Source organism: Pinus tabuliformis, chromosome 6 (assembly GCF_031772625.1).
Source record: "Pinus tabuliformis cultivar Carrire ecotype Pingquan chromosome 6, CPIR1, whole genome shotgun sequence".
Classification (NCBI taxonomy): Eukaryota; Viridiplantae; Streptophyta; class Pinopsida; order Pinales; family Pinaceae; genus Pinus; species Pinus tabuliformis.
The window spans coordinates 638,727,701-638,753,074 of NC_142292.1; positions in this window are offsets into that span (position 1 = coordinate 638,727,701).

Genomic DNA, 25,374 nt, shown 5'->3' on the forward strand with positions numbered 1-25,374 from the left:
CTCAGAGTTTCGACACCATTTCCTTGAGGAATTTTCCTATCTCCACCCACCTATTGATGGCTTACCAACTATTAAACCACCTCCACCCCCAACCCTTAATAATTTTCATGAGATCACCTCACCCGATTTTAAAACCTTCTCGCAATCCAAAATTCAATCAAAAAATAATCTTGGCACAACATGGGTATCTCGAAATGGGAATGCAAGGCTAAACCCACTATAAAACCTCATAAAACCCATTCAAGTGACAACAAATTAACAAAATACACAAATTCATGTACCATGCATTCATAAATGACCTAGGATATCACACATGCAACCAGTTACCTACAAAATCCTCTTGTTGAAGCTACTTGATCCAACCTTCCTTTCTTTCCTATTGCTCTCCTTCTCCTTCCTTTGCTTTTCTAGTTCTTCTTTTTCTTTCCTATTTCCAATGATAGAGTGCTCCAAGAATGTTGTATGTGTGCAAAAGTATGAGAGAATAGAGAACTCCAAAACTGAACTCACAAAAATTTGTGAACTTATCTCCATAAACATTTTTATCATTGAGGCTTCTATTTTCTTCATTTCCTCTATTTTCATTCAATTTTCCTCTCATGCAAATTTGTGACACTTCATCTCCCTTTTCTCCTATTTTCCTTTATTTTCATAAATAAATGTCAATTATTACTTATTTTTCTTTTCTAATGCCTCTCCTAATTTCCTTAGACATAATAAATAGAAAGTTATACCAACTACGATATTTTTGCCTGACATTTAACTTGTTCCTTTATTAACTTTATTATATGAACATTGTGATTTTGCAAAAAAATAAAAAAAATATGACAATGATTTCAATTACCAAAAATTAACCTCCAAAATTTAGAAATTTAAAACTACATGAATGTGTCATTCAAAATCCATATTTATCATGTCATGTTAATTACCATGGAAGTGTACTTTCTGCATGCTTCTCTATCCCTTCCATGGATTTATTCTTCATCCTTTCTGATTTATTCTTCTAGGATGACCATGTATATGAAAGAAACTCATGTTGCAAAATATTTTTTTTAAGTCAACTTTGTAAGCAAAGAAATTAAAATCTCAGTTAACTCTTACTTATGCAAGAATAAATTCATAATACATGGGCAAGTATTATTTATCCATGAATGATTAGAACTATTGTGCATATTAACCGAGTGTCATGATCATAAAGTTTGAAAAATGTGCAACAATAAATGTAAAAATAGAACTTGCTAAAAATAACAGTTTGGCCAGTGAGGTCATTGGCCACCTTGGGTCAGATGTGAAATTGCTAAAAATAGCATCTTCTAAAGATATCATTTCTGGGTCCCTTCTTATTTTTAGTAGTCCCTGGTCTAACTATAGGAAGTAAAAATGGATTTGGCCTTAGCAACAGTTTAAAATTTTAATTAATTAATCTCAATGAGTTAATTAGTTAAGGAAAAGCAAACTTTAATTCTTTGTGAGAACATGCAATTATTTCTCCACTAATTGGGGAATGTGTCCTTCATTTACCCCATTGATTGAGGAATTAAGGATGAGTTTTGTATTGACAGGATCAGTTGACTTAGTTTAACTTAGTCAAGTTCTATTAGATTAATTTAACAAGTTGTTAAATTAATGAGATATAGTTTGTTGATGCTTGCATGCATGTGACAACTATTGTTTTCAGATAACTATGTATTCACTCATCGATAACTGATGCATGTCAGTTTTATCAGAGACCCAGTTGAGATCAGAGAAGGGACAGTTTACTATCATTTAGATGAATATTTTTCCTATAAAGGAAGCTCATCCATGACGAGGATTTATCTCCTTCAGGTTTGTGCAGTTATTTCAGATGTCAATGTTGTGTGTGAGGTGAGAATCGCACAGGTTGAAGTTGGAAGACCAAGGAAAAATTGTGCATAGAAATAGGAGGCTTGGAGGGCAGAGGAGAAGGTTTGTGAGAAGCCTTTGACTGTCTATGAGCAGCAGAGGGATTGTACTAAGAGCTAGATAGCTTCCGAGCTAAGGCTTTGTGTAATCCAGACTATATTTCCACTTGTATGATAATACAAAGATGGGGTTTTAGGCTGAGGCTTTCCCTAGGTAAATTCTTCTGTGTTATGTGTGATTGATTCCTTCTTATTAATTATATGTGTTCATGCTTGATGTTTCTCATGGTTGATTAGCTTTTTCAAAGTTCATGGTAGATGCAGATCTAGTATTATGCTTTAGTACATTGTATATATGATTTTGATTTGTAGGTGAAATTTCTACATTATATCAGAGCTAGCTGATTTGTAGAGAAAATTATACATGGTATGAGAGCTAGATGATTTGTAGAAAAATTATACAAAATTCTACATGGTATCAGAGCATAGGTGATCAAAGAAGAACAATATACAAGAAGAGGAGATTTCAAAGTTTTGAGTTCAGGGTCGACAATTTGCAGAGCAAATCTGAAAATTTCTATACAAAGTTTTCAGAAACAAATAGAAGATTTGGATTCCTTGTGGAAAAATATCCAAATTCAAAAAAAAAAATCGACTAAATTAGGGTTTGGAGGAGGGAGATATTTTTTATTTAAAATCATCTCTTTTTTCCAAAAAATTTCGTGACAGCGGGAAATATGAAACGCATTGGTGTGCTAGCCAAGAACCTGTATGCACTTGAGGTACAGGATACATGGAAAGCATTAAGGAGCAAGGCAAAGGTTAGATACTTGGTGGTTGAGAGGCAGAGTATATTACCTCGCAACATGCGGCGCCAAAAGAAGTCTTAGACGATTATGGAGGAGCCATGATTGTTGCAATAGCTTTAGGAGGTTGTGGAGCTACCACATCAGGAAAAGCTCAGAGGAGATCGAGTAGAGACATCTACTCATGCAAAGACCTCCAATAGGGGGAAACTTCGAGCCAGGTGGTCAGAGGGATCACATGTAGCCATACCTCCAGGTAGGAGGTGGGGTGATATAGAGTGATCGTCCCAAGGAGGAGGGGCAGGATCCTTAAGGTACCCAACCTCTTGGATGAGACCTTGCTACGAGAGCCCCAATGTGGAGTAGCCGGAACTAACTGATTAAGTAGAGACAGATGTAGATGGAGTGGCAAAGAGAGCTACAGTGCAGGGAATCCCAAGACAGCACAAAGCATGAAGGCTGCATTAATGCGAGAGGCACAAGTGTGTTTTATAGTGCAGGGCAGGACAGAGAAGGGTGAAATAGTGTGAGATGCATGAAGATGTTGCAGTAATGCAGATGTCAAAGAGGGAGCACTTGTCAGTAGCAGGAAAAGCTTCAGCATTAGAGTATGTTTCTAGCCCAATAGATAGGTCACTTGGGATTGTTTTTATTCCAAGAGTTTGAGGAACAATCAGACGAGGTAGATGTGTTACATGCAAAACATTCCAAAGGTGCAGGATTGGGTTCGAGAGGAAGCCTTTCTTGTTGAGAGGGAGTGTTGAAAAATGTGCAACAAGAAATGTAAAAATAGAAATTGCTAAAAAAAGAAGTTTGGCTAGTGAGGTCATTGGCCACCTTGGGTGAGAGGTGAAACTGCTAATAATTACATCTTCTATAAATAACATTTTTGGGTCCCTTCCTATTTTTAGCAGTCCTTGGTATAACTATAGGAAGTAAAAACGAATTTGTTCTTAACAATAGTTTAAAATATTAATTAATTAGTATCCATGAGTTAATTAGTTAAGGAAAAGCAAACTTTAAGTCTTTGTGAGAACATGCAATTATTACTCCACTAATTGGGGAATGTGTCCTTGATTTGCTCCACTGATTGAGGAATTAAGGATCAGTTCTATATTGAGAGGATTAGTCGACTTAGTTTAACTTAGTCAAGTTCAGTTATATTAATTTAAAATGTTGTTAAATTAATGAGATATAGTTTGTTGATTCTTGCATGCATGTGCCAACTATTATTTTCAGATAACTATGTATTCACTCATGGATAATTGATGCATGTCAATTCTGTCAGAGATCCAGTGGAGATCAGAGAAGGGAAAATGTACTATCAGTTGGATGAATATTTTTCCTATAAATGAAGCTCATCCATGATGAGGATTTATCTCCTTTAGGTTTGTGCAGTTATTTCAGAGGTTAGTGTTGTGTGTGAGGTGCGAATCACACAAGCTGCAGTTCGAGGACCCAGGAAAAACTATGCATAGAAATAGGAGGCTTGGAGGGCAGAGGAGAAGGTTTGTGAGAAGCCTTTGACTATCTATGAGCAACAAAGGGATTGTACTGAGAGCTGTATAGCTTCCAAGCTAAGGCTTTGTCTAATCCGGACTATATTTCTACTTGTATTGTAATACAAAGATGGGGTTTTAGGCTGAGGCTTTCCCTGGGTAAATTCTTCTGTGTTACGTGTGATTGATTCCTTCTTATCAGTTATATGTGTTCATGCTTGATGTTGTTTATGGTAGATGTAGATCTAGTATTATGCTTTAGTACATTACATATATCAATTTGATCTGCATGTGAAATTTCTAGATGATATCAGAGCTGGCTGATTTCTAGAGAAAATTCTATATGGTATCACACCTAGCTAATTTGTAGAGAAAATTATACAATAAATTCTAAAATATATATACAAATCAAATGTACGATGCCCAATATTATAACTATATGAAAAATGTCATGCTCTACATTGATTTTAATCCATGTATGTGTAACATATACCAAACAGAACAATTGGGGTCAATATTATAATGTATGTTTGCGGAAAATCATTAGAACATCATAGATTTTGAAAGAAAATATCATACACATTTAAAAAATACATGGGAAATTTACAACTTTTACATAGAAGGATGAGTTATGAGGGTTTCCTTCATATTTTATAAACTCTTTCACATCTAAAACCTAATGTCTCAATTGTTAGCACAATACAAAGTACTTTACATGATCACAACACAACCACAAAACAAGTTATATTGTAAGTTAGGAAGCCATGGGTTAGATTGATATGAAAAAACTATAAGTCACATAGGTTAATACAAAATATGTGAATAGAGTATGGCACTATTTCTGTGTCGGGCATGAGCTTCTATATTAAAAAATATGAATGAAGACAAATGGAAAATGTCTGAAGGATGATGAAAAATATGAAGGAATCAACATTCCACAAATGGAAATGAAACATTGAACTGTTAGAGCCAAGATGCACAACAGTCAAAAGAAACATACATACACAACAATTAAATCATTCACAGGAGACAGCAAATTAACGTGGTTCACCCAACCAATCTGGGCTACGTCCACCAAACATAGGCATCGGCAATTCTTTATTATCAAACAGGAGATTACAAAATAATAGTTTCCTCACAAACTCTCACACCTCTCAAACAATCTGTATGGATACCTGTTTTATAGCTAAGAGAATCTAATTGCCTCATAAATCCTCTCACATCAAATATAGGATGCATTAACTCCCTCCCAACAACCTGGAACTAATCTAGCAACAAATTCTTATTTTTGTCACACACTGAGATTTTTGCCTATTTTAATGAAACAGAAAATCTCAACAATCTCCACCTTGAAAACAATTAGCCTGATGCCCTGTTTGTTTATTATTTTATCTTTTCTGCAAGCCAAGAGAAGCCAAACACCAACGTAGCTTCTCTAACAAAACTGGTTTCGTGAACATGTCTGCACAATTCTCCTTTGTATGCACCTTTTCAAGAGAGACTCCCCTTTCAGTGATAACCTGTCTTACAAAATGGTACTTGATCGGTATATGCTTTGATTTACTATGATAGGCCGAAATCTTAGCCAAATATATTGCACTTTGACTGTCACAAAATAACTTGATGTTGTCCTGCAGCCTACCAAACTCACCAAACAAACATTTCAACCAGATCGCTTCTTTGCAAGCATGAGAAGCAGCAATGTATTCTGCTTTAGTAGTGGATAAAGCAACAATGTTCTGTAGCTTTGACATTCAACTGATAGCTCCACCTGCAAGAGTAAAGACATACCCTGATGTTGACCTTCTCTTATCCTAATCACCTGCAAAATCAAAATCAACATATCCACAAACAAATTCACAACTCTTATTGTAAGTGATACAATAACTACTTGTGCCTCTCAAATACCGAAGCACCCATTTCACTGCTGACCAGTGTTCTTTACCCGGATTTTCCATATACCTGCTAACAACCCCAACTGCATGTGAAATATCTAGTCGCGTACACACCATCGCATACATTAAACACCCTACTACATTAGCATATGGAATTCGAGACATAAATTCCTTTTCTTCATCTGAATTAGGACATAAACTCAAAGAAAGCTTGAAATGGGAAGCGAAAGGGACTGACACAGGCTTCACATTATTCATACCAAAACTCAAAAGTATTTTCTCAATATACTTTTGTTGTGATAGCCATAGCTTACCATTGCTCCTGTCTCTGAAAATCTCCATGCCCAAATCTATCTTGCTGCTCCTAGATCTTTCATATCAAATGTCCTTGCCATCTTAGCCTTCAACCTGTTGATTTCTTCTATGCTTTTGCTTGCTAAAAGCATATCGTCAACATACAATACCAAGATAATGAATATGCCATTATTTAACTGTTTAAAATAAACACAATGATCATATTCACTTCTACCATATTTCTGACTCAACATGAAAGAATCAAACTTCTTATACCACTGTCGAGGCGACTGCTTCAGGCCATATAATGACTTCTTGAGCCCGCAGACAAATTTCTCATTGCGATGCTGAACAAACCCTTCCGGTTGTTCCATATAAATTTCCTCATCTAAGTCTCCATGTAGAAATGCAGTCTTAACATCTAACCGCTTCAACTCTAAATTAAGCAAAGCCATTGATGCTAACAAAATTCTAATTGAAGCAATTTTAACCACTGGTGAAAAAATCTCATGAAAGTCAATGCCGACTTTCTGAGAAAACCCTTTTGCAACCAGCCTCACTTTGTACCTGTCTTCTGTATCATTCACACCTCGTTTCAGCTTGAAAACCCATTTACACCCCATAGTTTTCCTGTATTTTGGAAGCTCAACCAAATCCCATGTGCCATTCTTACCTAAGGCCATCATTTCGTCCTTCATGGCTGCTTTCCACTTGTCACTTTTAGAACCTTCTATTGCTTCCTGATAGCACAGAGGTTCATCGTCATTAGTAGTAAATGCAATTGAAGTAACATAATCATCATACCTTGTCAGTGGCCGTTTGATTCTTGTCGACCTCCTTAAGGATGTTTCTAGCGCTTCCTCGATTGACTGACTACCATCTGTAGGAACTTCTTGATGATCAGTATCTGAGACTTGTTCATGATCTAAACCTGAACCATGTTCATGTTCTGATTCTGAAACCTGTTCATGATTAGTATCTGAACTATGGTCATCATGACTATCATTAGAAATGCTATCAAACTGAATGTGTTGAAAGTCAGATACATCATCCTGTTTCAATCTACTATCTACATCTAACTGTACAAGAGAGGATTCATTAAACTTTACATCTCTGTTGATGATGATTTTGCGGATAGTAGGATCCCACAATCTATATCCCTTTGTTCCAACACCATACCCAAAAAAGATATACCTTTTAGACTTTGGATCTAATTTAGTTCGTTGATGTTTAGGCACTATAGCATATGCATCACAACCAAACACTCTGAGTTTAGAATAGTCACAAGGGTGACCTTTCCATACCTCTTGAGGAATCTTGCAGCCTATCGCCATCAATGGAGATCGGTTTATCACATAACAAGATGTTGCCACCGCTTCCGTCCACAACTCCTTTTGCAACCCAGCATTACTCAGCATACTCCTTGCTCTCTCTAGAAGAGTCCTATTCATGCGTTCAACAACTCCATTTTGCTGAGGAGTATAAACCGTGCTATTATGTCTCTCGATCCCTGCATCCTTGCAATAGTTGTCAAACTCCTTGGAAGTAAACTCACCACCATTGTTAGTTCTTAAACATTTTATTGTTATACCAGTGTTGTTTTCTACCAATGCTCTAAATTGCTTGAAAAGTGAAAAAACGTCAGACTTCCTTTTCAACATGTAGACCCACACTTTCCTAGAAAAGTCATCAATAAATGATACAAAATAAGGCGAACCACCATATGAGGTTGTAGGGGCTGGTCCCCAAACATCTGAATGGATATAATCAAGTATGCCTTTACTAGTATGTTTGCCTATTTTAAATTTTTGCTTACTTTGTTTTCCAAACAGACAATGCTTACAAAAATCTAACTTTCCGAACTTTAGATTTGGAAGTAACTTGCGATCAGCCAAAATTTTTAACCCTCTTTCACGCATATGCCCCAACCTTTGGTGCCATAAGTGAATGGAACTACTGTCATGTTCAGACACCGTAGACACATAATCTGACCCTGTACTTCCTTCTAACTGAAATAGATTTCCTACCTTCTTAGCTTTCATAACAAGTAAAATACCTTTGTAAATTTTCATTACTCCACCTTGAATTACAGTTTTATATCCATTTGAATCAAGTGCTCCTAATGAAATCAAATTTTTTCTTAAATCTGGTACATGCCTCACATCAATTAACATTTTAGTTGTCCCATCAAACATTTGTAGTTGTATGCTCCCAATCCCCACAATATTACATGTTACATCATTACCCATGTACACAACTCCATCATTAATTGATTTATATGTCTTAAACCATTCTTTATGGATACACATGTGGTTTTATGCACCGGAATCTAACAACCAATGTTGATCATGATTTGACACATTAACTAATAATACTTCATCACTCATACCTGAACCAGATGTCGAACCTGTATCTGTCGTATTTTCCTCCTTCTTCTATGTTGAAGAATCTGCTTTAGAAGTTTCTTGTTGTCGCTTCCAATAGTCGTTCTTTAAATGCCCTGATTTGCCACAAAACCAACACTTTAGCTTACTCTTCTTCCCTTTCGACTTTGAACATGAGTCGCTCGGCCTCCTGGAGCGTCTCTCTTTCGAGCGACCTCTAACCATCATAGCTTCTGATGTAGAGGTTTCAGAATGCGACCTTCTCCTTGTTTCTTCCGATAATAAGGATGCAACTACATCATCAAACTCAATAGTTTCTGATGAACTAACACTTATAGAAGTAACAAAATGATCCCATGACTCGGGCAACGAGCCCAATAAAGTAATAACTTTATCCTCGGATTGAATTTTTACTTCTATACTTTGTAATTGCACCAAAAGAGTATTAAGAACATTCAAATGATCAGCAATTGATGTACCTCCTTTCATTCGCAAACTGTACAACTATCACTTCAGGAGAATACTATTGGTTAAGGATTTGGTCATGTATAGTTTCTCCAGTTTCATCAACAAACCAGCAGTTGTTGTCTCCGACACGATATTAAATAGGACATCATCAGCCAGACACAGTCGAATAGCACTTATTGCTCTTTCATCCATCTTGACCCACTCATTATCTGTGATGTTGTAAGGCTGTTTGGATTTGCCCAACAATGCCTTTGCCACACCATGTTGGACAAGAAAATCGTACAACTTCACCTTCCATATCTCGAATTTTTTTTTGCCATTAAACTTCTCAATTTCAAACTGGGAACTCTGAGTTTTCGCCATCTTGTATCAACCAAAAAACAATAATCTCCAAAACCAACTATTAAAAACCAGCAATTAATATATAAAAAACTGCCTATGTTTTACTCTGAACAAATGATTTGAGTGACAGCTCATGCTCGAGCAAAGAAAATCATCATTCGTTTTCGCAAAGCAAACTTCTTTCTGGTTGCACGAGGCAGAAAACCACTTTTCAAAAAACAAAGGCCGATTCTATTAATTTATTGAAGTTACTACACCTTCACGATGGGATTTAAATCTTACCCAACCAACTCTAAATTTAAAACGTTAAAAAACGTGGGAGACAAGTCCTTCTCAACATAAATTGATAGCGCAATTGTGCGTTTATTTCACACTCCTCTGTGGGAGGTTAGCTCGATTACTGCGTCATAAACATAACAGTGAAGTGATTACCCTTTGCATGAAATTGTTTAAGCAAATACCCATCCGGTAACTTAATATCGATTATGGAACACATTACCTTTCAAATTCAGACTAACGTTACCGGTGAGCTATTCCACGCACCAACAGTTGGTCCACGACACCACCGCATTGTAAAACCACCACACGACTACCTGATCCACCTCCACACAATGCAAGTTTGTAATACGCACAGTTGAGGCTGTTATATCATTCTGAAAGCACCCAACTTCAACACACGATCCACCAGCAGGTAAGGGAGTAGACCACCTCCATGCAACACCAGTCAACACCTCCACACACCAGTGCTCCAGAAATGCCTCCACACATTAATGGTTGTCACGGGTTTATAAATATATACGCACAGGTCCACGCAACTCTCCAGCAATGCACCAGCAGGTACGCAACGCACCAGCAACAACCAATGCCGAGCAGAAGCCCATGTGAATACCACGCATAAAACTCAGCACAAAAAGAAAACACACATTACATGCGTCCAGCAACGTAGGTTTGGAAACACGACCTCTACGCAGGTTGTAGAAACGATCTCCACGCAGCTTTCATCCTCAGCGTGCAGGTAGATTGGCATCTTCCATTTCCAGATTACGCCACTCCTTCGCTCCACAGACCCGTCCAACAAGCTCTGATACCAATTGTTAGAGCCAAGATGCACAACAGTCAAAATAAGCATACATACATAGCAATTAAATCATGCACAGGAGACAACAAATTAATGTGGTTCACCCAACCAATCTGGGCTACGTCCACCAAACATAGGCATCGGCAATTCTTTATTATCAAATAGGAGATTACAAAATAATATTTTCCTCACAAACTCTCACACCTCTCAAATAATCCGTATGGATACCTGTTTTATAGCTAAGAGAATCTAACTGCCTCATAAATCCTCTCACATCAAATATAGGATGCATTAACTCCCTCCCAACAACCTGGAACTAATCTAGCCACAAATTCCTATTGTTGTCACACACTGAGATTTTTGCCTATTTTAATGAAACAGAAAATCTCAACATGAACTAGATATTTGGAGAAAAATCGTTGGTGATAGGTATTTCTCTCCCCTATTTTTCTAATAATATTGCACAAATTTTTCTAAGGAAAACAAAACATGGGGATTTAGAAGAATAGGGATTCACAACATGTAACTTCAAAGAAATCAATAATATATTTATCACTTACTTCCCAAATGATATTCAAGAAACTAAATTACCTGGTTCTCGTGTATCCTTTTGAAAAGGAGGTTTAGGTGTAGTAGTTTTGTAGTTAAATTTCTTGATGTTTTAGCAGTTATAGTATTATCCAACTTACCACCAGTCTGAACTTTTCCAGATGTGAACAACATCCAAAATTTTTGTGGGGTGATGGCTTAGAAATCAAGTCACACTCCTACATTAAGTTTCATGGGGTGATGGCTTAGAAATCAAGTCATAATCCATCATTTAGCCATGTCAAATATTTCACCAAATACACAACATGTTGGGTGAGCTTATGTGGGTAGATACATAAGGAGCCTCATCCGGTCACACCTTTGAACCAATGCCATGAACCTCAACACTTCAACATAAATAGTTTATAAATTGTTACACATATGGGCAAAGAAAAATGCCATCGTAAGATTTGTAATTAAACCCAAATCTCATTCATATCAAGGTATATTAATCAAAAATAAATTTTCGTAGTAATGAGTTGGCATGGTCCTAATACAATAATAATGTTGAAGGCTTGTGATATATTTATAAAAAATGCATTTTAATTATGTATTAGCTTTCAACGATTATCATTATCAACAAATGCAAGCATCTCATATGTCTTCAACGTAAATTATAGTTAGGACAATCTCATGTACAAGGGTTGAAATAAAGTTTGGGATAACAATATGTGATCCCTTTGATATTTTTTCTTTTATGAAGACTTCTAAACATGCACTCACAAGTATCATTTTCTTCTTTAATCTTAAAAAACTTTAACATATAGCATACCCTTTTATTCTTTATGAACACCAATTCTTTATCATATCATTACCTACCAGCACCCTTGCATAACAATGTATTCATGTATGTGGAAGATCTCATGAGATTACATCAATACATTTAATACCAAGTGTATGAAAACAAAATTTAAAAATTGGAGCAATATAACCCATACTGAAAATATGTTCATATAGCACCATTTTTGTGAACTTCTATTCATATTATGAATTCTATGAAGGTAGGACCCCACCTACATTTCACTTAATTCGATTTTATTTAAGTTTGAATTCTGAATTCCTAATATCTTTTTATAGGAAACACTTCCTTTAGGAATCACAATGTCTTACAAAGATTATCATAGAAGTGTGTTAATATTGGTGAACTAGAGCTTCATGATTTCTAGTTGGAGCAGATGAATTTGCACTATGATTAAGAAGGCAAGAAGTTGGCATTGGGGAAGGTTGGCATGGGGTGTAAGAGGTGGGACAGAAAGACAAATCTAAGATGTTATAAAGTAGGAAAAAGGTAAGGTTTAAAAACATCTTTTGGCTAAAAAATATGCATATAAACAAAACCTATCTTATTTCTTATATTAAGGATGCTTTTTGTCATATGTTAAACATGTAAAGGAGGTTGCCCCCTCGAATAGGCTTATTCCTAAGGTGTTGATATATCCTTTTTTTTTTGTGAGCTGGTTTCATAACATTTGGTATCAGAGCTTTGGATTCTAAGATTTTGGGTCTCCAAGCAGGTCACCATGGTATTTTCGCTATAAATTTTTTTTTGCGATGTTTCAAAAGATAAAAAAAAAACCATTTTAGAGGAAATATTGTTGAACCGCCTATCCAAATTTCAGATCTTGTCTCACAATTTTTTTCAGAGATTTGATCCAAGGAATTTAGGGTTTTTGAAAGCTCCAGAATTTCATCTAAAACACGTCATTGTGATATTTTCCCTATAACCTTTTCGCTATGAAGTTTCAGAAGCTAAAGAAAAATCTCATTTCAGAAGAAATTGTTTTGAATCTCAGGTCCAAATTTCAGATCTTGTCTCGCTATATTTTCAGATATATGATTTGAGGAAGTTAGGGTTTTCTCAGATCATCGAACTACATCCTAAATAGGTGACCTTGGGAAAATTGTTATAAATTTCTCTCTAAGAAACAAATTGAAATTTCATAGGAAGTCATAGAAAGAGGATGGTCTGTAGTTTTCTATGCATAGTTTTCAAATCCGAAGGTTGAAATGGTGACACGTGGCATGTCGTATAAGTTTCCCCTACCAAAAAATTATATAATCAAGTCATCTTAGGAGATTGGGCATAACTCTTTCTTCGAGAATCCAATTCTAATCAGACTTATGGGGTTAGAAAGAGGACTCAGAGGGCTACTACAAGAGATAATTTCAGAACTTTGAGATTTGAAAGTACAAAATTATAGTCATTTCAAGATCAAGCTTTTGAAATCAAGAAAATGCAATATGATGAATTTTGATGGAAAGGATCCAGTAAATTAGATACTAAATATGGAGCAATATTTTGATCTGCATGGTGTACCACTATTACAGAAGGTATGTATTTCATCTTTATATTTAGAACCAGATCAATTTTTATGGTATAAAGGGCTTTGTTCTCGTAAACAACTTGTTACCTGGTCAATTTTCACGGAGGAAATAATAACACATTATAAAGATACAAAGAGAAACACCTTCTTTAGGGCATCACCAAAAAAATTGGAAGAAAAAAGATAAAAAAAGGCTTTGTTACATAGTGGAAAGAAAAATTATGGAAACAAGGAAGTCTACCCCTCACAACTATAAATATGGAAGTGTTGTTTCTCCTAGTCTTCCACAACCTACAAGGGTTACAACACAACAATTGGAAGAAAAAAGAGAAAAAGGGCTTTGTTACAATTGTGATAACAAATACATTAAAGGTCATAAGTGTGTTGAGAAGAAATTATTTTACATTGATTGTGGGGAGGAGGAAGAAAAGGATGAAGAAACATCAAAAGAAGAGTATATACACCAGGAACCAACCCCAGAAAAAGAAGAAATGAACCCGACCATATCTTGTAAAGCATTGGAAAGAATTACTACTCCTAAAACTCTCAAGATAGAAGGACATATCAAGAAGAAAAAGCTTCAAGAAGTGAAAGATCACATCGAGAAAGAAGAAATGAATCTGACCATATCTTGTAATGCACTGGATGGAATTAACTCTCCTCAAACTATCAATATAGAAGGACATATCAAGAAGAAAATTGTTCAGGAATTGAAAGATCACATCGAGTCTCAAGAAATCAATCTGACCATATCTTGTAATGCATTGGAATAAATTGCAACTGAAACTATCGAGATAGAAGGACATATCCAGAAGAAAAAGGTAAGAGTGTTAATTGATTCGAGCAGTACCCATAATTTTATTGATTGTAAGATAGCCAAGTAATTGAATTGCTTCCTATATCCAGCACCGGAGTGTCAAGTGATGGTTACAAGTGGAGGAACCATAAATTTCTCTAGGAAGTGCCATAATATCAAGCTATCCATGGGAGAATATGTATTGAATAGCCCAATGTTTTCCATTCCAATGGGTGGTGTTGATGTTTTACTAGGAGTCCAATGGATATAGTCTTTGGGTATGATAGCTTTTAATTTTCAAGAAATTTTCTTGAAATCTTTTTGGGAAGGAAAGGAAGTTGAATTGAGGTGTATTGAAGGAAAACCTGGAAAGATAATCAACTCTAACAGGATGGAAAAGCTTCTAAATAAATAACAATGGGGTGTAATTGCAGAATTATGTTCACTAGAGGATCCCACATCAAAATCATATATTTTTCCAGATCTCCAAAATGTTTTGGACATTCATTCCAAGGTATTTGAGACTCCCAAAGGCCTCCCACCTATTCGTGACCATGATCATGCTATTCATTTGATTCCATGAAGCGTTCCTCCAAACATCAAGCCTTACATATATGCATATGCCCAAAGGAGTGGGAACTCATTCACAATTTGCACAAGATCCCTATTGAACTAGTATTGTGACAACTTGAAAAGGAAGGAAAAATCATATTGGAACCTGAAGTAGTCATAGAACCAAGAAATTGAACGTTACAAAATATATCAATTTCAAAGTATCTCTTCAAGTTGAAGAACTTACCCGTTGAGGATTCCACATGGGAGGACAAGAATTTATACAGAAGCATCAATAACTACTCAAGAGTTGAGCACAACACTTTTTGAAGGAGAGGGATATGTTAGGTCCCTATTATACTAGAGTAACCCCTTATTTTTATTAGTACAACCCCCTTATTATATTGTTCTGTCGATGTAGTCCCCATATTGTTATTATTGTGCCCCATAGAAGCCCACTATTGTTATTATTGTGCCCTTACATTATTATTGTTATGTTGGCTCTCATTATATTATGAACCCTTATACTCCTATATATATAAAGGAGGCATTGTCATTTGTATCATCCAAGAATTATTCATTTGTGTAATGTAAAGGAGGTTGCCCCCTTGAAGAGGCTGATTTATAAGGCGTTGATCTATCTTTTCTATCCTTTTGTGAGTTAGCTTCATAACACACGCATCATCCACACAGAGTGTAGCAGGAGTGACTCATAGGGTCATAGAGGTTGTGCAATGCCTCAGAGGGCTGATGCTAAGGCTAGGTGGGATGACGCTGAGCTTCAGAGGTTGCTTGAGAGGGTTTGTGGGGTAGATTTTCTTAATATTTGCTTCCAAATAGAGAAGTATTACTGTCGGATTATTTTCTCTATCAGGTGAGCTGGTTTGGCACCCAGTTGCACTCAAGGATAGACTACATAATAAAATAACCCTCAAAATTTCTACACCGGTTTTCCCAAGTTAGGTTTTTCAAAGGACGAGTTGTCCAAAAATAACAGTGTCACTTTTGTGTTTCCTATTTCTTTCAATTGTTGATCTATAGATGGTTGAGACTATATTCTGTTTATTTCGTTGATTATATGTTTAAATAACTTTTTTGTAATTAACAAGTAGGAGAAATAAACCAGAAGAATAATGATAAAATTTCTAACTGGTAATACTTAGAAATTTCAACGTGGTATCTCAGCGAGGTTGCAGATCACAAGAAAGTTGAAGGCACTAGCCAAAGAAAATCATTTGTAGAAGAAACAATTGTCCCGAGTGATAGAAGTTGTTGCTAGCAAAAAGCGATGAAGAAGGGTTGACGCAGAGGGACTGCGTCATTAGTTCGAGCCAGAGAGAGGCTAGCACAGAGGTTGAGGGTAGAAAAGGATCATGTAGAGCCATGCAAAGACAAGGAGGGTTGACACAGTTGGCGAGGGGATAATTTCATCCAGTGACGAGATTGTAGAGAGTTTAGAGGCTTAGTCCTTTAGTTCCTCGGGCATATGAGGTTGTGGGAAGTTTACAAGGATTGAAGTTGGTGTGGTGTTGCTACCGATTCAGAACAATACCTATTAGGAAAAACAAAGGTAGAGGGAGTTGCTACCAAAGTAGATTCTTAGCTAAGAATCTGGATCAGTGTTGCAATTGCATGGGAGATCAGAGAGTTGTGACTCGACGGTTGGCAACCTGATTTCTAAGAGGGAAATCAAGAATGAGAGGGACTAGTCTAGTAGAGAACTTCGAGATGGGAAGTAGTGACTCAAAGGGAGTCCAAGAGAGAAATTCTAGAGAGAAGTAGAGACTCAGAGGAGTCGAAAGGAAGAGAAGGGAGATGGCCATGAATGGACTGAGGGATGAACAAAGGATGGATGGGGCCTCCAACTTTGTGGTCTAGAAGTCTAGGATCCTGTCCATTCTAGACATACATCACATCAAGGCCTTCGCCTTAAGAATAGTGGTTATCCTAGTTGACCCAACTGACAACGAGAAGTACGAGGAGGCAATGGCCAAGGTGAAATTCATCATTCTTGACGGGGTCAAGGATCATGTGGTCCAACATACTACCAAGAAGGAGACGGAAAAGGAAATTTCAAACACCTTGAAGATGGTGTATGATCATAAATTCATGGAGAGGACGATGTTACTTTAGAATCAACTATGTTCATACCATATGTGTTAGGTCCCTATAATACTAGTGATTACCCCGTTACTATTATAGTTGTATCCCTTATTAATATTGTTGTGCCCCTATTGTCCCCATATTGTTATTATTGTGCCCCATAGAATCCCTCTATTGTTATTTTTGTGCCTTTATATTATTACTGTTAGGTCAGCTGGGTTACATTGTGACTCCTTAGGCTCCTATATATAGAAAGGAGGTTTTGTCATTTGAATCATCAAAGAATCATTCATTTGTGTAATGTAAAGGAGGTTTCCCCCTCAAAGAGGCTGAATTCTAAGGCGCTAATCTATCTTTTCTATCTTTTTTTCAGCTGGTTTCATAACATTTGGTATCAGAGCTTTGGATTCTAGGGTTTCGTTGCTCCAAATAGGTCATCATGGCATTTTCACTACAACTTTTTTTTTGTGATGTCTTAGAAGAAAAAAAGAAAAAAACAATCTGAGATGAAATTGAAGGGAAGCTCAGGTCCGAACTTCAAAGCTTTTCGTGCTATATTTGCAGAGATATGATCTGAGGAAGTTCGTCTTTTTGTAGACTCCTGAATTACATTCCAAACAGGTGAACTGGGGAACATCATCATAACTTTCTCTCTATGTATCAGATAGAAATTTTGTAAGAAGGTACAGAAAGAGAATGGACTGTAGTTTCTTTTTTATATTCTTCAGAGCCAAATATTGAAACAGGGACACGTGGCACATCGTACAAGTTTGCTCTACTGAACTAATCTATAATCAGGTCACTGTGGGAGATTTGGCATAACTCTTCCTTGGAGAATCCAATTTGGATCAGACTGGTGGAAGTGGAAAGAGAACATAGAGGGCTACTACAGGTAACAATTTCAAAATTGGATGATCGAAATTATAGAGATACATTAGAGGCAATATCGAGCTCCTACAAAGTGAAAAAATGTGTGTAGATTTTTTTTAATTTTTTCTTAAGCTTGGTTTGAAAAATTATTTTGAAAGAATTGAAAGGGCATAGTAGAGAATTATTATCGGTAACTGATGCCCAGAGGAAAGAAAATGAAAACACATAGTAAGCAACATGAAAGCTCTAGCATAACTCATGAAGAAGAGGAAGAAATGCTACATGATATATCAAAATTACAAGACCAAGTGCAACAAATTTCATTGTCACAAAAGCTAACAGAAGCTAAGATAGATGTCATGGAATCTAAGATAAAGGGTGTGGAAGCTAAGATGAATGGCATGGAAGCTATGATTGACGATTTGAAGATAGATTTGAAGACAGTTTTGACAAATTTTCTACAAGAAATACTTACTAATGGTGAAAGGTAGTAAAGGAAACTCATGATGCGAACAAAAGAAATGTTAATCATGATTTCATAGACTGTAATGTTGGATCAAAGACCCACCATATTCCAAAAATTGACATGAGGAAGTTTTATGGCAAGGATCCCACAACATGGATATTATAGATGGAGCAATTTTTCAAACTCAATAATGTGCAAAACACACAAAAGGTATGTATTGCAACTTTATATTTGGAACAAAATCAGTTTGTATGGTATCAATGGCTTTGCTCTCGTAAAAAAATTAACACTTGGGTAATTTTTACGGAAGAATTGACAGCACATTATGAGGTTACAAAAAGCAACACTTTTTTAAGTCAATTGATAAGTCTCAAACAAAAAGGTTCAATAATGGAGCACATTGAGAAGTTCCAAAGATTGAACATAAGGGTAAAAAATATTCTAGAGGAGCATATGATTGATGTGTTCATAGGGACTTTAAAGGATAATATCCAACATGATGTTCGCTTTGGGAACCTGATTCATTAGAGAAGGCATTTAGGTTAGCAAGAAAAATGGAAAGCAAAATTATGGCAACCAAGAAGCATACCACTCACAACTAAAAAAATGGAAGTATTGTTGCCCCTAGGCTTCCACAACCTATAAGGTTGACACCACAACAATTGGAAGAAAAAAAAGAAAAAGGGCTTGGTTACAGTTGTGATAGAAAATACACTAAAGGTCATAAGTGTGTTGGGAAGAAATTATTCTACATAGATTGTGAAGAGGAAGAAGAAATGGAGTAAGAAATGTCAAAAGAAGAGGATATACTCCAGGAAAAAAGCCTAGATAAAGAAGAAATGAATCGGACAATATCTTGTAATGCATTGGCTGGAATTATGACTCCTAAAACCATCAACATAGAAGGAAAAATCAAGAAGAAAAAGGTCATAGTGTTGATTGATTCAGGAAGTACCAACAATTTTATTCATTGTAAGGTAGCAAAAGAATTGAATTGCTTCCTATATCCAGCACTAGAGTGTCTAGTGATGGTTGCAAATGGGGAAACCATAAATTTCTCTGGAAAGTGTCATAATATCAAGCTATCCATGGGAGAATATGTATTGACTAGCCCAATGCTTTCCATTCCAATGGGAGGTGCTGATGTTGTACTAGGAGTCCAATGGCTACAATCCTTGGGTACAATAGCTTTTAATTTTCAAGAACTTTTCATGAAATTTTATGTGGAAGGAAAGGAAGTTAAATTAAGGGGTATTACAGAGAAACCGGGAAATATAATAAGCTCTAACGCTATGACAAAGCTTCTAGAAAAGGAACAAAGAGGTGTAATTGCACAATTATGTTCCCTAGATGTTTCCACATCGAAATCATCTATTTCTCCAGATCTCCAAAAAGTCTTTGACAATCATTCCAAGGTATTTGATACTCCCAAAGGTCTCCCACCTATTCATGATCATGATCATGATATTCATTTGATTCGAGGAAGTGTTCCTCCAAACATCAGGCCGTACAGATATCCCTATGCCCAAAAGAGTGAAATTGAACGTATGGTTGCAGAAATGCTAGAGGCTGGTATAATTCAACCTAATCAAAGTTCTTTCTCTGCTCCAGTAGTATTGGTGCACAAGAAGGATGTATCATGGCGCATGTGCCCAAACTATAGGGAGCTCAACAAGCTCACTATTAATGATAAGTTTCCCATTCATGTCATTGATGAATTACTGGATGAATTCAATGGATCAATTTACTGCACCAAGTTGGATCTTCGTTCAGGATATCATCAAATCATAATGAAGACTAAAGACATTCTGAAAACAACATTTAGAACTCATGAGGGTCATTATGAATTTTTGGTCAGGCCTTTTGGCCTTACCAATGCACCTTCTACATTTCAAGGTTTGATGAATTCCCTTTTCAAACCCTTCCTTAGAAAATTTGTGTTAGTATTTTTTTATGATATACTAATCTACAACAAGTCTTGGAAGGATCATGTTGAACATGTTGATAGTGTGCTACAACTATTGGAGGGGAAACAATTATATGCAAAAAGATCCAAATGTTTCTTTGGAGTACAAGAGGTGGAATATCTAGGTCATATTGTATCTCATGAAGGAGTTAAGGTATACCCTAGCAAAATTAAAGCCATTAAGGAATAGAAAATCCCCACATCCGTAAAGCATTTGCGAGGATTTCTTGGGTTCACAGGGTATTATCATAAGTTTGTTAAGAATTATGGGAGAATAGCAGCACCTCTAACAGGGAAAATTTTAAGAACCCCCCTAAATTTATAAATATAATAAATGGGCGAATCTCCATGGTATATAGGAAAAATGGAAGGCGATTTTATCAATAATATAATATGTATATATAATTTTTTGGCGAATCTCTCACCAGGCATGGCGAATATTTTACTCAATTATAAAATCTTGTAAGATCTTGGCAAGTCTTTCACTAAATAATAAACTTTGTAAAGTCCTAGTGAATCTTAGCATAGGCTACATGATGGTTTAATTCCCCCATTTAAATAGGCTACATTCTAGGTGAATACCATGGGTCAATACCATGTGCCATTTTGGTGAATACCATGGGTCAATACCATGTGCCATTTTTATTTTTATTAATTCTAATATTAGGGTTAATAATGGTTTTTTGCATGGTATTAATAACAATCTAGTCCATGGTATTTGTCCCATAGTATTTTGGCCATAGATTTCACCTAAATATAACCCATTTTTTGAGTGTTTGTAAATATAAGGTGACTTATGGAGTAAATATAAAAAAATGTTTTATTTGTTTACCATACCTCTCGTTTATTTATATTTTTATTAATTTACCATACCTCTTTTACAAATATGGTATTTGGCCCATAGGATTCACTTAAATAAAACATTTTTCTTGAGCCTTCATAAATAGAACGAGGGTTATGGACTAAATATAAAAAGAGGTTTTATTTATTTACGATACGTCTAGTTTATTTATATTTATATTTATTTACCATACCTTTTGAGTAAGTATAAAAAGACGTTTTATTTATTTACCATACCTCCACTTTACTTATATTTTTATTTGTTTACACCCTTACATGTATATAAGGTGACTTATGGAGTAAATATAAAAAATGTTTTATTTATTTACCATACCTCTCATTTATTTATATTTTTATTAATTTACCATACCTCTTTTATAAATATGGTATTTGGCCCATAGGATTCACTTAAATAAAACCTATTCTTGAAAATGGGCGAATGGAAGGTTGTAAGTCCTAATTTCAAGGGCTAAATTTACCTTTTTTACCCTCTCCCTTAAAATAAGGCGGGCTATTTGAGGTGATTTGTAAAAATGTACTATGATACAAAATATTCGCCCACTAAAAATTTAAAACCCCTTAATTTCGCCAAAGGTCGAACATTCACCCCTAAAATTATCCTTGACCTCTAACAATGTTACTGAAGAAAGACGCATTTTCATGGACTCCATAAGCAACAAAAGCCTTTGAACATCTTAAAGAGGCAATGTTCCAAGCACCGATCTTAGCTACACCAGACTTCACAAAAACCTTTATTATGGAATGTGATGCTTCAAGAAATCCAATTGGAGCTATTTTAATGCAAGATGGAAGACCCATTGCTTAAGTCGTCCAATCAAGGGAAAGTTTTTACATAAAGCTATTTATGAGAAGGAAATGTTGGCAATACTACATGAACCTAAGAAATGGTGACCCTACCTAATGGGAAGACACTTCAAGGTAAAAAAGGATCATGATAGCCTTAAATAATTTTTAGAATGAATATTATCCTCTGAAGAGCAACAAAAGTGGGTCACAAAGATGTTGGGTTATGACTTTGAAATCATCTACAAAAAAGGGAAGCAAAATGTGGTGGCAGATGAACTCTCAAGAAAGGATGAGGATGTGGAAGCATTGTTGTGCACCATTTCTATTATCCAACCGGATCGTATAAAAGAAGCAAGGGAGAAATGGAAGAATGATGATGAAGTGTGGGCACTTATTTGAAAGTTACAACAAAATTCCAGTACATTTGATACATCTAGTTGGAAAAAAGATTTGTTATGGTACAAAGATTGCTTATACCTGTGTAAGAATTTCCAACTCAAACAAAATATTCTTATGGAATTGCACACTTCTCCCTTAGGAGGGCACTTAGGATTTTTAAAAACTTACCACATGGTTAAGAAGGAATTTTTTTGAGATGGCCTTAAATCAGATATTCAAAATTTTGTGGCGGAATGTTTGGTTTTCCAACAAAATAAAGTTGAAACAATTAAGACCCTGGGTCTATTACAACCTTTATCCATTCCAAACCAACGTTGGGAGGAGGTCTCAATGGATTTTATCATAGGTTTAGGCAAGTCTGAGGGAAATAGTGTCATCATGGTGGTAGTTGATAGACTTACCAAGTATGCACACTTTTTTGCATTATCACATCGATTTAAATCTAGTACAGTTTCTACTGCATTTATGGAAACAATTCAAAAGCTACATGGAAACCCAAAGATTATTGTAAGTGACAGTGATCCCATTTTCACTGGAAATTTTGGGACAGAATTATTTTCTTGTCTTGGTACTTAGTTAGCTCATAGCTCATCTTATCATCCACAATCTGATGGGCAAACTGAGATAGTATACAAATGTTTGGAAGGATATCTTCATTTCTTTGTATCTGATAAAAAAACACAATGGGTCAAATGGTTTCCTCTAGCTGAATGGTTGTATAACACTTCCTTCCATACAACAGTGAAAATGACCCCATTTATGGCACTTTAATGGATATCAGCCACCATCCATCACATCATATTTAAGAGAAAATTCTAAGGTTCAAGCAGTGGAACATCACATCGAGCAGTAATAACAAGTCCTCCAACTCTTAAAGGATAACCTCATGTTGGCATAGAATAGAATGAAACAACAGGCAGATCAACATCGCAGCAAAAGAAGTTTTGGTGTAGGTGATTGGGTATTCCTGTGACTACAACCATATAAGCAAATGTCCCTCAAGCAAGCTAAGAAGGATAATAAATTATCACCAAAGTATTATGGTCCGTACAAGGTCTTGCAAAATATTGGTACTATGGCATACAAATTGTAGCTTCCTGCAGCTTCTTGAATGCACCCAGTTTTCCATGTTTCATGTTCAAAGAAGGTTATAGGCAACAAGCTCCCAGTTCAAACAATATTGCCAGAACTTGACGAGGAAGGAAAAATTATATTGGAACTAGAAGCAGTCAGAGAAACAAGAACTCGATAGCTATGAAATCGACCAATTTCAGAGTATCTTATCAAGTGGAAGAACTTATCCGCTGAAGATTCCACATGGGACGATGAGAATTTTATGCAGAAGCATCCAAAACTACTCAAGCGTTGAGGACAACACTTTTTTGAAGGAGAGGGGCATGTTAGGTCCCTATAATACTAGTGATTACCCCATTACTATTGTAGTTGTAACCCTTATTAATATTGTTGTGCTCCTATTGTCCCCATATTGCTATTACTGTGCCCCATAGAATCCCTCTATTATTATTTTTGTGCCTTTATATTATTATTGTTAGGTCAGCTGGGTTATATTGTGACTCCTTAGACTCCTATATATAGAAAGGAGGTTTTGTCATTTGAATCGCCAAAGAATCATTCATTTATGTAATGTAAAGAAGGTTGCCCCCTCAAAGAGGCTAAATTCTAAGGCGTTGCTCTATCTTTTCTATCATTTTGTGAGCTGGTTTCATAACAATATGCAAAAGGCGGAGTAGATAGATCACTTCCTCAGGAGGTCAAAGGATATCTGGGACCAATTGACTTCCATAGGAGCCACATCGAATCAGTAGTTGATGGTGAAGATTGCCCTAAACATAGTCACCAAGGAGTGGGAGACATTTTTCGAGAGAATTCCTGGTAGGGCGAATCTTCCTGATTAGGAAGAATTGTGGGAAGCTATTCGCCGAGAAGATATTAAACGGCTAAGAAAGACAGGAAGTAGGAATAAAGGAGTCTGGATCAAGAAGGAAGAGGAAGAGGATACAACTCTAGAATCTATGGGGAAGCAAGAGAAGGGGATGAAAAAGGACCTCTCCAAGTTTATGTGCTTCAACTATGGGGAACTAGGTCATTATGTGAACGAGTGTCTAAGGAACAAGAATAATGGAGAGGCATCTAACTCCGAGGAAGCACCAACGAAGGTGGAAAAGGAGGTAGAGGCAGATGATGATTATGCCATGAGTGATCACATAACTCTAGAGAAGAGGTGGGGAGACATGAAGCTATAGTCAGAAAGACCAGAGGCGATGAGGGGCATGATCCTTGAGGTATCCAACCTCTTGGATTATACCTTGGTACAGGAGCACCGAAGAAAGAGTAGTAGGACTGGCAGATGTTGGTAGAAATAGATGTGCAATAGAGAGTGGTACAATGTAGCTCTCCTCAGTAGTGCAGAGCTAGTAAGCTGCAGTAGGGCGAGAGGTACAAAGACAGTTTCAATAGTTTAGTATGGCACAAAGATGTTTCCAGCGGTGCAAGAGGCATGAAGTTGTTGCAATAGCGGGGAGGTAGTAGAGGGAGCACTTGATAGCGGAAGAGAGAGCTTCAACATTGGGAGTGATTTTAGCCTGACAGGGATGTGAGTAGTTGGTTTGATCAGTTACTTAATTCTCAGTGACTGAGTTGTAGTGCAGTAGCAGTTAGCAATAGCACGATGCATCGTGATGAGAGGGGGTTGCACTACAGATGCGGTGTCAAGAGAAAGGGCCACCAACAGCATAGATGCAGAGAGATTTACTGTATGGATGCAACAGTAGCAGTGGCAGAGCCATGGATATCAGTACACTATGCAACAATGCAGAGGATGTTGGGTGGGGAGGCCTAGCATCAGCACAGGTACCGATGTCATATAATTATATTGATGCTCAGTGTGGAGTATTACTAGAGAAAAATCCTCGCTAAGTCGGAGTGTTGATTTTTAGTAGCATAGGATGTGCTATAGCAATGAAAAGTGGTGGAGAGGTTAAAGCACAAGAGAT